This window comes from Tenrec ecaudatus, chromosome 16 (genome assembly GCF_050624435.1).
Source record: "Tenrec ecaudatus isolate mTenEca1 chromosome 16, mTenEca1.hap1, whole genome shotgun sequence".
Taxonomy (NCBI): Eukaryota; Metazoa; Chordata; class Mammalia; order Afrosoricida; family Tenrecidae; genus Tenrec; species Tenrec ecaudatus.
Genome location: NC_134545.1, coordinates 104,760,432 through 104,772,543, shown reverse-complemented (window position 1 = coordinate 104,772,543; position 12,112 = coordinate 104,760,432).

Here is a 12,112-nt window from a genome sequence, read left to right as displayed (position 1 = left end):
CCAGCTGCCCCTCCAGTCGACGACCTTGCCTTGGCGGCCCTCGCAGGATCGCCCCCCTCTTCCCATCGCTAAGACGGCTGTCTGCTTTCTACCCCAGACTCAGCCTTCCCACCTTCCCCAGGGGCGACAACGGACCCGGCCCCCTCGCCTGTCAGACACCGCCGGACCCCCTGCGCTGCCCGCTCGCTCCTCGTTGGACCGTCCGCTGCAGGAAAGCACGCGCCCTGGCCGCCATCTGACGGCCCTTACCGCCCGGCTCCACAACGTCGGCCCCCGGGTCAGCCTCCTTTCTAGGAAACTGTCTAGGCGGCATTAGCTGTGGTCACCTCACCCGTCCCTTTCACCTTTTCTTTCCATCTGGGTCCTGCCCCAGCACATCTCCAGCTTCTACACGCCCGGTCCACAGTGACCTCTGCCGGCCACATCTGTGACTCACTCTGCCCCTACCACCCTGGACCTGCCAGCAGCTGTCACTGCACGTGGCCACCTTCTCCTGTCTGAGCAGGTCATGGCCCGCAGCCAGAAGAACCCTGCCAGATTCGCCTCCCACCTCCCACCGCATGGCCCTGTCTCCCTCAGACGGTTCTGCCTTTTCAAGGTGCTGCGGGGTGATGGAGCAGAGGCCAAGGTCAGTCACATTCTCCGGACATGGTGGTCTTGGCCATCCCGCAGGGTGCCAGTGCTGCCCGAGAGCCTGGGGCCATGAGGAAGAGACAGACAAGGCCCCGGGCTACCTGCCCTCCTCTCAGCTGGGACCTGGATCCTGCCTACTTCCATCTCCACGAGTGCTCTTCCTCTTCTCTTTCCAGTTCGGCCCCTTCTGCCTCAGTTCCACTGGCTTCACAGTAGCCCAGCGGAGCTCCAAAAGACCAAACTTGTTGCCATCAAGAGATTCTGACTCACAGCCACCCTAGGGGACCAGGTAGAACTGTGCCTGTGGATCTCCAGACAGAAGCACTTTATAGGAACAGAAGGTCTCGTGTTTCTCCTATAGAACCACTGTTGGTTTTGGACTGACAACCTAGTGGTTAGCAGCTAAACCCCTGACCTTGTACGCAGGCAGGGCACCTGATGGCCCAGCTAGTGGATCCAGCGATGTCCACGGGAGTGATACGGATTGCTTCATGTTGGACAATGGCTGTCAATGCACCCCACTGTTCACAGAAACTCAGCATCTCCTTGCAAACACACAGAGATCTTGCCAGGACATAAACCTGTGCACAGCCCTGGTTTGAGTCCTGCTGCTCCTGGCAGAGCCACACCTGCTTGCTGGTTTTGTGCCAGCCACACCGGCATTTCTGTACCTCAAAAACTTTGAGCTCTTGTCACATGAAAGCTGTTACTTTCACATGTTCTTTCCGCAAGGAGCCCAGGTGGCACCATGGTACGGTGCTGGACAGCTAATCACAGGTGAGCAGCTCAAACCCACCGGCCGCTCTTGGGGGCGGGATGACGTTGTCTGTCCCCGTAAAGGTTGAGTGTGCTTTGGACACACCATGGGCGGTTCTGCTCTGCCCTGTAGGGTCGCTGGGGATTGGATCCAGCTTGACAGCAGTGGGTGTGGTTTGAGTTCCTCCGGTTGCTCCCAGACACAGTGGCAGCTCTGGCTGCCGCCCTCCCATTGGTAGGTTTCGGCTTACATGTCACTTCCTGGGGCCATAGCATAAGCTGTCATATAACCCCAACCTTTCATGACACTTAACTGCTATTCATGTGTGGAGATGGTGGGTGAAATGCCAACTTCCCTTGCTAGAGCAAGCCCCACACAAATGAGCGGGGCTGGATTTTGTTCATCACTGTCCAGCCAGTGCCTGGTTATGTCAGGAGCCAAGAGCTGAACTGGACGGGCGTACCAGGCAAGCCCTTTTCCCTTTGAGCCCCTTTCCATCACCCTGCGATCAGCTTCGGGTTGCTTGGGCACTGTTCTTCCTCACCTGGATCTTCTTTTCCAGTGGGGACTGGGAGCCCATTGCGATCCGAGAGTCTTGAGTATATCTGGCCCACGCCAACCTGGAGAAGAGGAAAAAGAGCAATTAGACTGGGATGTGGGGCTAGGCTTCTGGGAACTTCTGTTAATGGGTTGTATTGGGGATCCACTTCCTGTTGTAGCAGGAAGTGTTTCTCTGGGCAGGCAGGGCTCGCCCCTGACCCTTCCAGAGCAAGGAAGGAAGACGAGGGGCAAAAGGATGAATGGACAAGTGGATGGCGCAGTCAGAGCATCTTTCTTTTCACCCTGAAGGGAAGCCCAAGTTGCCTCAAATATTACAGGCCGCTGTCCTTTTGCTTTTGAAACACCATTGTGCGTTGGGTGAAGGCTTGCGGAGTCGATGTATCGTCAAACATTGAACAAATCGTACGCATTTTGGTTAGTCTCTTTCCTTGCAGTCCCCTCAGTCACTTAGCCTGCCTCTGCCATGTGTTTCCTGCATCCACCGGCCTCCTGGCGCGTCTGAATTTTGTCTGGGGAAATGATGCCCCTTTGATTTCACGGGGTTGCTATTTCTGAGGGGTGTGTGCCTCATGGGTGTTTTTGTTCTCCTGATAAACCTGGGTATTGTTTGGCAGGAGATGGAGGCACGGGGGTGAGTCCTATCCCACTTATCTCTATCCAACCAGTAAGCCTGATCTCGGTGGTGGTTTTGAGTTTTGTTCTATATTTTCTCCTCCTCTTTCCTGGCCTTTCTAATGTGATTCCTTTGAGAACAGTTGGTGGTGATAGCCGGGTACAAAGGTACAGTCCCTTTCTTCTGGCTTCAGGGATGTGGACACTGATGCTCCCTCCTGTGGCCTACCAGTCCATTGGACGAATTGTTTCCATGTGTCCTCAGACTTCACTGCTTTCCCTCCAGGTGGCCGAAGAGCAGCGTTGCTCTGGTCACAAGCTTGGAAGACAGACCCCAGTTGCTGCTCACCAGAGTAGGATGTAGCGCACTGTGGGTTTCGTACGAGGGAGGGTTGGCCTTGGGGGTCCCTGAAACAATGGTCCTAAACCCCAGGTCCAGCGGGGCATATCCTCAAGGGGTTTGGTTAGATCTAAAAAGTTTTCACTGGTTTGCCCCTTGTATGCTTCACCACAGTCAAGGTTATATTTGCCGTATTAGTAAACACCCATGTGCAAATATTCTGTCACACCTCTCCATCTTCATGGGTGAACTCCCGCGCCTCTTCTCAGCCCGGGCCAGCCTGCACGCCTATCCAGGTATCCCCCACAGATGACCGCTACTGCAGGATTGCCTGGATAAGAACTATTGCTGTGGTCCTGGACTCGTGCCATCCTCTATGGTTTCCAGCCTCCAGCCGGTGGGCTGGACGTTGCCTTCCCTTGCCCCCAGAGTAACAGGTGTCTCTTAGCCAGTGGCTTACTCGCTTCTTTCTTCCCAGCCCTGGAAACTATCAGAGACTGTTTCTTTTCTGGACTTTTTACATGGCTTTCATGCACACCTGCCCTTTTTGTGATGGCTAACGTAATCAGCTACTCTTTCACACTGCAGAGCCACGTAGCGCCCCATTGTGTGTGTTTCGCCCGTTGTTCCACCTTGAGCCTTTAGGTTGTTTCCATCCCTTCTGAGTAGTGCTGCGATGAATGTAGGGTGGGCAGAGATCTCTGGGCCATGGATCTCAGGAATATGTACCAAGTAGAGAGACTGCTGGGTCATGTGGAATGTGTTTCCGACTTTGAGGAAGCACCATATCACTTGACATACCATTTGACAGTCCCACCAACCATGTGTGGGTAGCAGGGTTCCAGTCTCTGCAGCGTTTGTTTTCTGTTTATTGGAACGTTGCCACCAACACTGGGGTAAGGCGGTAGCTCACTGTTGCTTTGATTGATTGCATCTTTCAGATGGCTAGTGATCACGAGCATGTCTTCACGCTCGTTGCAGGCAGGCTACTGCTTTGTATAATGTTGACAGAACAGAGTGGGTCTGATGATAAAGGAAGTCTTCAGGGTTGCTAAGTCCATTTCAAGTTCACTTACTGACAAACATAATGGAAAAGCTCAATTGCTGGCAACAGCTATCCAAATAGGTTTCCTGGTTCTTGTCAAAAGTATACACTATAGGAAGATGAAACAAATTGACTATAAAGAAAAAAAGTTTTTAAGCTTTTTATTGTTTCGCAGAATTAAATGCCAAAAAATTAAATAGCTGAGAAAATGTGTCACTTAAATTGGACGGTCATTTATGCATCCTCAGACCACTGGGTCTCAACCTGACTTGTCAGCATATAGCTTCTCTGTGATGCATCTTGGGCTGTCAACGGTGCTTTCTCCTCACTTAGCGACAAAAGAATGATTTTATAATGCAGAGTTGGAAAAAGGGAAGACCAAAGTATGTTTAGATCCAAGTGCTTTGTTTCGACTTGCCTTCTCCATAAGACAAATGTCTTTGCCGGGTGGTGTGGGCAGACAGCCTGCTCAGCTGCTGACTGAAGGACTACAAGTTTGCGAGTGCCCAGTAAGTGCTGTGGAAGAAAGACCTGGCCATGTCTTCGGAAAAACTGCCACTGAGAACCTCACGGAGCGAGCGCAGTTCTGCTCTGCCACACGGTGGGGTTGGTGGGTGTGACACCAGAAGTTGGAGGCCACTCTAGGAGAGGTGGGTCATCCCTTTCTTAAAGAGACATCCCAATTTCCACTTAATTTTTTTAATTAAAAAATTTTTTAAGAGGTTAATATAGTATTGTTTCCATAACAAGACTTTCTTGGGTTACATGTTGGGTTGCATGGTTAGCGGGTTGAAACCACCACCAGCTGCTCCACAGGAGCAAGGAGAGACTTTCTACTCCTGTAAAGATGTCCTCAGAAACCCACGAGGACGGCTCTCTGGCCTGTATGGTTCTAGGAATCAGAATCAACTCGATGGGAGCGAGGGAAGCACTTTGCTATGACTCTAAGTGGACTCTATCTTCAAGACAACTCATCGAGGAGAAAACAGGCCGAGAGCAATGCCCGTAACTTGCCGAATCTCCCAGGGTGAGTTTCGGGGCAGGATTTCTGTCTGCAGGATGCCAGAGCCTAGACCTCTCATCTCTAAATTACACCCACTGCTTTCTAGTGAATTCCGGCCCCTAGAGACCCTATTGGGCAGACTAGATTGCCCAGATTTATTGTTTGAGACGGAATCCTTCAAGGAGCAGCCAGCCTCGACTGCAGAGTGCTGATGGGCTCAATCTGCTGCTGTTGCTGTGAGCAGCCCAATGCGTACGCCGCTGTGCCACCAGGGGCCCTATGCCTGTGCACCTGCTCCCATATAAACGAACCCCTTGTCTTTACTCCAGGGGCTTGACACCTACTGTTGTTGTACACTCAGACGGAACCACTCGGAGTCTGTCACCCACACAGGCTGGCAGGGGGCAGCCAGCTGGTCCTTGGAGGACTCCCTGCTGGCCTCCCCTTTGGGGCCGCCCGCACTGCTCACAGCCTCAGCCGCCATATACTCCTTGTCTCCAGCTTCCTTCCCTCTGGCCTCCTGCTGATTCTCTATTGCTTCCTTCAGTTCAGCCATTGCCCTCTCAATGGCCAGCTTCATGTACAGCATCTTTGCTCTCCTCTCAGCTGCTTGCCCACCTAAGACTCTGTCTCTACCTTTTCTGGCCCTGTTTCAGCCTTTCCCACTCTCTGTGGCTGCCCCTTTGAGCACCCAGGGGGCTGGTTTCTAGGGTAACCAGAAGGCACAGCCTTGTTGCGTCATCACTGCCCTGGAGGGAGACCACTGTGAGGTAGGGTGTGGAGGCACAGTATGGTTGGTAGGGCGCACGTTTCCCTCTGTGAGGTGGGCTGCGGGGCACCCTGAGAGGCAACGCGTTCTACCTTTGGAGAGGAGACATGGTCATGGGCCTCCAAGTGGAACTTGTGTGCCCACTCACAGTTGGTGGCAGAGGAGTAACATGTGGCCACGCTTTGTGTTTCCTTACACCAAGTGTACCACTCAGCTCCAAACTCCTGGCTGTTACAAGGCTCTGAGTGTTCATACTACCTCGTGTGACTTAATTGTGCTCCTAACAGACATGAAGGAGCCCTTAATGGCTTAGGTGGTGTAGTGAGTTAAGCACTGGGCTGCCAACTGCAAGGTCAGCAGTTTTTGTTTCTCCTTAGGGATAAGATCTAGCCCTTCCAAATGTGCTATTTCCACAGATGAGCTGGAAACTGTAGCCTAGAACTGACAACACTCTAAAGCAGGCAAAGGCATAAAATGAAGCACGTGTACTTTATGCTTCCGGAAATCAGGGGTGGGGGGGTGTTTCTTTTTTCCAAAGCTCCAAGTGACATGCTCACTACATGGTAACGTTTACTTGCTCTCCAAGCCAAGCAAGGTACCATCTGGACACTGATGTTAGTCATGTCCCACCGCTCACATGCCAAAGTCATGAGATAGTCACTGGGCCAGATTTCCCACATACCTGACAGGACTGTACTTCCATACGTCCTCAGAGTCACTATGAGCTAGGCACAGCGTCAAATGCTAAAAGGCAGCATTTTATTCATCCTACTGTGGAAACATTATTAGACTAGTGACCAGATGTCCCAATTTTTAACAATTTTTCCCGCATCCCGCGGTGTTTTTAAAAAGTCCCGATTTTTGGAAAGAATTCACAACAAGCTAGGGTAGACGGTTTTCGGCTGCCATGTGGCTGTTTTGCCAGGGTATGAGTTTTGTCAATGGTGTCCTGCTTTACTAATGTTAAAATCTGTTCACCTTATATTAGACACCTCCCTTCCCTTCTCGTAATAAAAATATACAATCCTGAGTGTAAGTTTCCCTTTAAGCAAATGATCTATTTAATAATTTAAAAAATAAGGTAAATTACACAAACTTAAAAGTACTTTTCACATTAAATATTATGCTTTAAGTTTTCTCTTAACTAGGGATAAAGACAAGGCTGAATTTTCTAGAGAAGCAAAAATAATGAAGCTTACATAGAGAGCTTTATCCCAAGAAAAGGGCTCACGGGTGTTGACTGGGAAGTCCCAACTCTGTGTCAGACACCAGGCTGGGGGCTTCGGACTCGTAGCTACAGGGGCTGACAAAAAGGGCAGCAGGCTGGATGACAGCCTGCTGGTTCACAGGCTATGGAGGTGGATGGAGCCAAGATTTCATGTAAGTCATCAGGCTGCTGGTTCACAGGCTGTGGAGGTTAAGAAATCCCAATGCTGGCAAGCAACACAGCAGGCTGCTGGCTCAAATCCCAAGAATGACGAGAGCCCCAGATGATGGGGGCCAGATGCCAACCCAGAGAGCTAAAAGGTAGAGAGCATGGCCAGGATGTGGATGAAGGCCCAAACCCCATGAGACGCCTTTTACCTTGATTCAGGGCTGTAACCAGAATAACAGTGTTGTACCCCAACAGAATCCACTTACCTGAGTATGTACATCCCACCCTCTAGGCCCTTACATTAGATCAGTTTCAGGGTTGATCACATCAGGTTACATCTTGGTTACAATGACCATGCCAGAGACACACGTCCAGCCATGTTGGCAAGTCACCTTGACCATCGCAGGGATAAAAAGGATTTATAAATCAGAGAGATAAGCAAGGAGCCCTTTAATAGCAAATCAGGTTGAGAAAAATGGCAAGGCTAAACTTTGAACACAAGTGAGACAGAGCCCTGGTTGTGTTTTCCTGCAATAAATGTAAAAAGTAAAAGATTCTTTGCTAGCATTAGACAGTCATGCGAAGGTCCTAGTTGGGTTAAGGAGATGACTCCCGAGTTGAACGCACTCTTAACCACTCGCATGTTTCAACAAAGTGAACTTCATGGTGTTCAGCACAATGACTGGTATTGGGAACACCATTTGTTGCTTTCATTTTTCAAGAGCTTGAAAATAACACTAAATAAAAATCAAAAGTATCTTTGGTAGTATCTAAACAAAAGAGCTCCGGCAAACCACGTTGCAAGGTAATATTACTACCTTCATTCTGCAGATGCAGAAACCGGCTCAGAGAGCTGTCTGGGAGAAGAGTACTGGAAGTGGGCTGGAGCTGACCGGCCTGCGGGTACATGCTAAACTGGCACAAGTGTGTGGAATTTCCCCAGTGGCAGCCTTGAAAGAAGTGACAAAGACAGACTGGTGGAGGAGGGGGAGAAAGCCACATGGTACTCTAAGAAGTAGGGGCACTGTAGGCCAGAAATTAAAACAAAAGAGCACCACTCACTTGTCTATGCCAAGATATGTGGGAGGCAGCAACGTGGTCAACAAACTGTTCATTCCAAAGAATGATGATTCAATAGCGCGCACAAATTATTGAATGGTATCATTACTGTCACACCCAAGTCAAATATGGGAGGGTAATTAAAGTTCACTGAGAATGGCCAGAAATGGAAGACAGATTGATGTAGTTAGTTTATTGAAGGGCAGAGGGATAAATGGCTCAGGGAGCCTCGCCATTTGAGTTCTCGGGTCTCTTGCTTTCTGATGGTCGGACCAGCGTGCAGCTGCCTTAGCCAGTTCCTTGCTTTAGCTGGCAAGGCTCACTTCCTGCAAGACATCCCTGAGGAGAAACCACATGGACCTACCCCAATGCAGCCCTGGGTGCTGGAGCAGCCGTGTGGAGACCCCTGCCAGCACTGAGATGCTTACACACTCACTGACTCGGCTATCTTCCTGCAGTTGATATTACTGCGTGTTTTGTGAGATGGAGGAGGACTTTGTGGATTGGTGTTGAACATATGGGTTAATGTTGGACTTGTGGGCTTGGGCAGCACTGGGTTGGGATGTTTTCTTGATGCGCACTTAACCTTTATATAAAACTCTCTCTTACACACGAGTTTCGGTGGATTTCTCTTAAGTACCCAGACCTACACACAGATTCAGAAGAGGATGGAGAACAGGGGCTATTATTGCTGATGTCAGATGGCTGACAGCAGAGAATGCTACCAAGATGTTTACTTGTATTGACTACGCAAAGGCATTCTACTGCATGCATAACATAACATTTCAAAGAATGAGAATTCAAGAACACTTAATTTTGCTCATGTGGAACCTGTGCATAGCCATAAACCAAGAGGCAGTCCTTGGAACAGAACAAGGGGATGCTGCATGCTTTAAAAGCAGGAAAGGTGTGCATCAGGGTTGTGTCATTTCACCACAATTATTCAATATCTATGCTGAGCAACTAGTCTAAGAAGCTGGACTATATGAAGGATGAAGATCCGGATTAAAGGAAAATAAATCATTAACAACCTGCAATATGCATAGAGGACTTGAAGTACTTAGGAAGACAGTATGGATTACACTTCAACATCAAGAAAACAAAAATCCAGACATTTAGGCCAATGAGCAGCATCTTGCTTGATACATAAAGAAAAAGCTGAAAATTGCCTACGACTTCATCTTACTTGAATCCCTAGTCAATGTCATGGAAGCAGCAGTTACTGAATCAAACAGTACAGCATTGGACTAATCTACTGCCAAAGATCTCTTTAAAGTGTTAAAAAAAATGTCACTCTGAGGCCAAAATGTGCCTGATCCAAACAGGATATTTGAATTGTTTTTATATCTGTGTGAAGGCTAGACAATAAAGATCAAAGCAGCAGGGATGGCTTTAATTGTGGTGGTGACCAAGAATATTGAATGTTCCACGGACTGCCAAAAGCACAACCAGAAGACTCCTTAGAAGCCAAGATAGCAAGACTGTCATGTACTTTGGACAGGTCATCAGGAGGAGCCAGTCCTTCATGCTTGGTAGAGGATGGATGAAAAAAAGATAAATTTATGGCGTGGCTGAAACATAGCGACTATGAGGATGATGCACAACTGGACTGATGTTGAAGTTATTCCCTTTGATTTGTTAATTACTTCCCCAAACTTTCTCTGCCATCAAGTCGATTCTGACTCACAGTGACCTTACACAATTTAGTAGAGTTGTTCCAGAGTTCCCCAGACTGTAATCTTTACGGAAGCAAACTGCCTCATCTTTCTCAGCCAGTGGATGATGGGTTTGAACTGCCAACCTTGTGATTAGCAGCCTGGCACTGAACCCACTGTACCCTCAGGTTCCTTGTGTACCTCAGAACCAATCATGTAACTTTATGTTTTGTACTTAGGTCTCTGAGCATGTAAGTGCGTGCCTGCATGTTTGGAAAACACTCTCCTTACTACTGTTAAAAGAAAAACACTCAGCCAGTCCATTTCACAACTTGCAAATTGGGACATTTCCAATTGCAGCAGAACATCTTCCAAAGAAGAAAAACTGTTCCCAAAGATTCTTATTCTACTTCTTGCTAGTATTTCTACATTGCCATGGAAACAGGGCCAGAATAACTGGTGGTGACATCCTCTTTGAAGAACAAGACAAAGAATTACCAATTTACCTCAACACAGGTGGTGCTGTCAGGTATGCATACTGCTAATCTCAAGGTTGGCAGTTCAAACCCACCAGCTATTCCAGGAAAGAAAGATGAAGCTATCTGTCCCCATAAGATTTATAGCTCTGGAATCACCTGTCAAGAAACACTTAAAAAAAAAAAAAGATGGTCTTGAAACCCCCCAGAGGGTCACTCTGAGTTGGAATTGTCTAGATGGCTGTGGGCTCCATGGTGTTTTTTGTTTGGAGAGATGGGGTTTTCCATTCTGGTAGAGTTCGTCTCAGAAACTTGCAGGGGCAGTACTCTGTGCTGCAGGGTTGCTATGAGGTCGGCATTGAAACAGGTTTAAACTCGACAGCTTTCTAAGCGATGTGGCAGCCTACGTCAGGTACTCTCACCCCATTTCCAGTTCTTCACTTTACTTCCCCATGGTTATGCTGAGACAAGATCTGACAAGCCTGGGGAGGGGCAGCTTGCCTTCAAAATGAATGCAGTTGTAGGAAGAAGAAGTAAAGAAGTTAGGAAACTTCCTGGACCTGTCACTAAGGCATTTACAGAAAATAGCCCATCAGCAGCACATTATCTCATTTAAGTTAAAAGCTTGGAATCCTGGTGCTTCTAATGCTCAAGTGTGTCCTGACCACCAGGTAAGCCTGGCCATTAAAACATCAGGGTCAATTATGTAACCCTGTAACCTGTGATTCTGTTAAGCATACCAGTCATGGTCTTTTCCCTGCTTCTGTGGTTCCACCTGTGACAGTGATGAAGTGACCTGCCACCAAATACAATCTTGAAAATGTGCTTTCCTTCTTGAATATCATGGCCCATTCAGCAGACTTCAGGGGCCTCTGTCCTAGGTAAATGCTCCTCCAGGGAATCTCCCATTCAGGCAACTGTGCTGGTTAAGGCTTAATAAGCATCCCTATAGAAATATCTTTTGAACCTGGGCTTGTTTCAAAAAGCATAGCACACCGCTCTCCTCTGACTTTGGAGCTTCTGTTGTGGAAACTGCATCCAAGGCAAAACCTCGTTTCAAATTCGCTGGATGATTGTAGGAAGTTGCAAGATTCGGGGGAAGTTGCTCCTATTAACAAAGATGAAGTCATCTCCCCTAGAGGTTTACAGCCTCAGCAACCCGGAATCGGAAACCAACATTTATTGCAATCAGGTGTTTGCTTTTTAAATGGATTATAACAGCGGTGCTCACCTTGTGGGTCTCGACCCCTATGGGGATCGAACGACCCTTTCACAGGGGTCGCCGGATTCATAACAGTAGCAAAATAAGTGATTTAGTAGCAACAAAAATAATGTTATGGTGGGGGTCCCCCACACATGAGGAACGGTATGAAAGGGTCGCGGCGTTAGAAAGGCTGAGAACCTGAGCCTCTGGACTAGAATCAATTGGATGGCAACCGGTTGGTAGGCATTGAAATAGATTCAAAGGCAATGTTTTATTTCCCTTCCCCCCTAATGGTTTGGCTTAAAGGAGGTTTGTTGACACTAAATAACAACGATAATATTTAACTGATCAAGGATTCCCGAGGGTGGGAGGGGATTAAAAAAGAGGAGCTGATACCAAGGGCTCAGGCAAAAAGAAAATGTTTAATCCAACAGACTTATGTACAAATGTGCTTGATACAATTGAATGATGGGCTGTTACAAGAGTTGTAAGAGCCCGCCAATTAAATGATTTAAAAAATAACAAAAAACGCGGGGTTGTTAACCCAGTTATCTAAAGGCTCAAAGATCTCCCGGGAGGCACGCTCGGATTCCGAGGTCACCGGGGTTCCGCGAGAAGGGCCG